Source organism: Echinops telfairi, unplaced genomic scaffold, assembly GCF_000313985.2.
Source record: "Echinops telfairi isolate 266 unplaced genomic scaffold, ASM31398v2 ScPeMD7_22;HRSCAF=79, whole genome shotgun sequence".
Lineage (NCBI taxonomy): Eukaryota > Metazoa > Chordata > Mammalia > Afrosoricida > Tenrecidae > Echinops > Echinops telfairi.
The window spans coordinates 5,339,966-5,344,398 of record NW_022103919.1 but is presented as its reverse complement, the minus strand read 5'-3'; the positions used below and the strand labels follow the sequence as shown (position 1 = coordinate 5,344,398).

General features: G+C 53.0%; 1 protein-coding gene across 1 annotated transcript in view; it reads right to left on the bottom strand.

Moving 5' to 3' along the window:
* Nucleotides 1-1,338: 1,338 nt before the first annotated feature.
* NCS1 (neuronal calcium sensor 1) overlaps nucleotides 1,339-4,433 on the bottom strand; it is a 42,182-nt gene continuing 39,087 nt past the window's right edge. Inside the window, exon 10 of the mRNA XM_045288519.1 lies at nucleotides 1,339-1,965. The gene's annotated coding sequence lies outside the window, so the exon portion shown is untranslated. The remainder of the gene's footprint in view (nucleotides 1,966-4,433) is intronic.

Below are 4,433 nucleotides of genomic sequence, written 5' to 3'. Positions count from 1 at the left end.
ACGTTCCCCCTCTCAGGGCTGGAAATAAGCAGTGGGGGAGAGCTGCTGGCTTTGCAAAGAAGAAACAGGAATTCTAGATCCAGGCCTGACCCCAGACAGCCTGGAAGACTGCTCCTCGTCCGAGAAACTGGCAAAGACTAGTTCTGGGCTGAGGTGCTAATGGACTTGCCCCTCCAACACCCGCCCCCCCCACCCATCGACCCGAGTCTGAGAGAACCAAGACTTGCAGAAGGGAAGGAAAGAGCATCTGGCGCACCCTGGCTACTGTGATGCATCTCTCACCCCACCCGCCGGCCACCCGGGATAGCTGCCTCTCTAGGGGCCAAGAGAAAAAAACGGAACTGGGTCCTGAAGCACAGCTTGCAAACATCACCACAGACCACAGAACCCCAAGGAAGCATTGTCCCGGGCACTGAGATTAAGGGTACAACAACAGCCTGGAAGCAGTCGCAGAGATCCACCAGCCCAGGGGGAGCAGCCGGGTTCCAAAGATGAGGCCACTGGCCCAGAGAGGGCCCGGCCTGGGTGACAGGAGCCAAGGGCCACGCCTGGACCATCTGCTCTCCAGTCCAGGGGCACCTCACACTTCACCTCTGGAGGTGCTGCTCTGGGGCCGGCAGGCAGCCCTAGAAGCCTCCTGCAAGTACAGGTGTTAACCTCAAGGCCAGGGAGCAGGGTCTGCCTGAGGGAGGTTGCCTGCAGCTCTGTCCCGGAGCTCAGAGAGGGATAGGGAGGAAGGAAGGAAGCCAGGGGTAGGGGTTCCACTGGGAAGAGAGGCAAGTAGACAAGCCCCTGGACCATTTCTAACCCACCACCAGGTGGAGGAAACCCTAACCCACCCCCTCTGTCCACTTGTCTGCAAAGCCCTCCCCTGCTCAGCCTTGACCTGGGTGCCCACCATCAGCTCCCTGAGGCTCCTCATCTCAAGCTGAGCTCTCCCCTTTTGTGGGCTGCCAGAAACCCCCAGGCAGGAGCTAAGATACCAAAAGATGGCCTAGCTCATCCCCAGAGAGGATGTGGGAAAGCAGCAGGGGGGGAAGAGAGAGATTCTGGAAGGAGGCATTTGAACCGGCAGGGAACAGTACATCAGCCATTTAAGAATTTCCACCTTCCCCCTCGCCACACATCAAGCACAGTATCTGAAAGAAAGGAAGGGGAAAAAAATTGATTTTTGGCTTCTTGGCCGCTGCAGGCCACCATCCTCCCAAGAGAGCACAGGCAGGTGGGTGGGGAGGTGCACATGTAAACGGTCGGCCTCCCGCATCCCTCGGAGCTTTGGACACAAGAGGCAGCAGCAACAGTTAACAAGCAATAAATAAAAGATATCGATTAGATATGTATAAAAAAAACACTCACTTTTACCACAAAAAGCGCAATACTGTTATCACAAAAAATATATACTCCTAGTAATGAATCCTGTGACCCACGCAGGTAGTCCTGCTGCTGAAGGATGAGATGACACGTGACACGAATCAGGCGCTTCCCCCGGGGCTCCCAGGCCTCCCCCTCCCCCAAGGCAGAGGCCGGGACTTCCCAGAGGCCCAGGCGAGAGTTCTCTGAGGTCCCCAAACCTTTCTTGCTGTCTGTCAGTCCGTATCTTCTAGGACAGAAGGTAGTTGCTTTGTTTTTCTTGTTAAACGTCGGTCGGAAGTAAGAACAATTAGAAACAAGAACAAAAGCACACGAGCAAGAGAGCAAGAGGAGCCCAGAGGCCGCGTGGGGGCGGCGAGTCCTTGGCTGGGCAGAGAGCTGATTCACTCGGTAAGTTGACCCCGGACAAGCAGAGGCTGTTGGCAAGTTGGGCCGGCGGCTTCAGGCGGTGGGTGAGTGCTGGGCAGCGGGGAAGAGGGCGGGAGTCTCCAGGCCCAGGGAAGTCCTGCGGAGGGAGGCGGGTGCACACAGGAGGGCGAGGGTGGGGCTGAGGTGGCCTCGTGGCGCAAGAGGAGACGAGTGGTTCCCAGACATCTGGAAGACACAGGAAGCACAGTGCGTTCAGGGCTGGCTGCCCAGGGCTCAGGGCTCCCTGGGTGGGACATACAGTTAACATGCTCGGGTACCAACTGAAAGGTTGGGGGTTCAAGACCACCCAGAGGCTCCTTGTAGAAAAGCTTGGTGATTCATGGGTGGAGTATGGCCCAACTCCAACAGGCTGGCACCAATTCCATGGCAACTGCTTTTGGAGGGCGGGCGGCGGGGGCAGGAGCTCACTCACAAGAGCTGGCAAGAGGGCATATGCATCAGAAGTCTTAAAAACGTACAAAGCCGTGGATCTCGTCTTTGATTCTGAATATCTATACCCTTAAGAAAGAAGACGCTCATTACGGTGTCCTTACATCACCACCCGAGAGCATGGACGGGAGCACCCTGCATGCGGTAGCAGGGAGTTGGTTGAACAGAGGAAGGCATTCAAACTCCACGCTCCCTCGAGGGACCCGAGAGGACAGAGCAGAACTTCCCCTGTGCATCTCCGTGTGAGTCTGGGTACTTTAGAGAAACAAACCCACAGAGACTCATGTATAAGAGAGAGTTTTATATGAAGGTTGAGTGCACATCAAGAAAACATCCCAACCCAGTGCTGCCCAAGCCCACAAGTCCAACATTAACCCATTAACCCATACGTCCAACACCAATCCACAAAGTCCTCCTCCATCTCACAAAACACACACAATGATGCCAACTGAAGGAGGAAAGCCGAGTCAGTGAGCATGTAACCATCTCAGCGCTGGCAGGGGTCTCCACACGGCTGCTCCAGCACCCAGAGCTGCATCAGGGTAGGTCCATGCTGCTTCTCCTCAGGGATGTCTGGCAGGAAGTGAGCCTTGCCAGCTAAAGCAGGGAACTGCCTGCACCCTGGTGCAACCATCAGAAAGCAAAAGACCCGAGAACTAGAAAGGCGAGGCTCACCGAGCCATTTATCCCTCCGCCCTTCAATTAACCCCACATGTGTTTATCAGCCAGGTTGGCACAATAAACTAACTACCTCAATCCACCCCTTGCCAACCTGGCACCTGTGCATAATTCTTTAGCTTCACAGTTGCAATTAAGTAACACCTACACCTTAATCCTATAATCCTGTGAATATGTTCCCCCAGTTTGTAAGTTTGTAAGCCAACCACTTCATGCCTTTAGCTGGCAGGGGCAACAATACACTTTCACAACTCTCCCCCAGGGGTACATCAACTCTTCTGACCTGCGCCATAATTTAGTCCGAAAGGACCTTGATCACCTGTCTATTCCACAAAATGTCACACTGGTCCATTATATTGATGACATTATGCTGATTGGACCCACTAAGGAGGATGTATCAAAGAGTCTAGGTTCACTGGTACAATATCTGCATATACAAGAGGTTGGAAAATCCACCCAATGAAGATTCAGGCCCCCTCCACCTCAGTAAAATGTCTGGGAGTCCAGTGGTGTGGGGCATGTCGAGATATTCCCACTAAAGTGAAGGATAAGCTATTGCATTTGGTGCCCCCAATGACTTAAAAAGAGGCTCAACGCCTAGTGGGCCTCTTCGGATTTTGGAGGCAACATATCCCTCACTTGGGTGTTCTACTTCGACCTATTTATCAAGTGACATGAAAAAGCCTCCAATTTTGAGTGGGGCCCAGAACAAGAAAAGGCTCTTCAACAGGTTCAGGCTTCCGTGCAAGCTGCTTTGCCACTGCGACCATATGATCCAGCTGACCCGATGGTGCTAGAGGTGTCAGTTGTAGATAAAGATGCAGTGCGGAGTCTTGGGCAGACCCCTATTGGTGAATCACAGTGTAGACCATTGGGATTTTGGAGTAAAATCCTGCCATCCTCTGCAGAGTAACACAGCCTCCCAGACTGTAACTCTTTACAGAAGCAACGTAGAAAGCCTCAACTTTCTCCCTTGGTCCAACGGGTGGGTTCAAACTGATGGCCTTGCTGTTAGCAGGCCCAACATGTAACCCACTTTGCCACCAGGGCTCCAGAGAATAAAAGAGTTTGTGGCCATTGAAGATAATTCAGGGTTCTGCTTGGAGTGATGATGAGCTTTGGAAAATAGGTACTAGTGTTGGTGGTGCATAGATAAATAAATGTATGACTGCCACTCAGATGTGCAAGTTTGAAGTGGCCAAATGTATGGTGTGGGGGTGTGTGTATGTAGATGTAGTGGCGGAGCGGACTATGGGACCCCTGAAGGAGCAGTTCTACTCTGTCCTATAGGATCGCCAGGAGTCAGCATCAACTTGATGACCGTGTGTGTGTGTGTGTGTGTGTGTGTGTGTGTGTGTGTGTGTTAGGGCCCTGGTGGTGCTGTTGAATACACTTGGACTGGTAACCAGGTGGTGGTTCAAACCCACCAGCCACTCCACCGGAGAAAGCTGAGGCTGTCTGCTCAGAAACCCTGCATAGGGGTCACTATGAGTCGAAATCAACTCAATGGCAGTGGGTTTGCACCT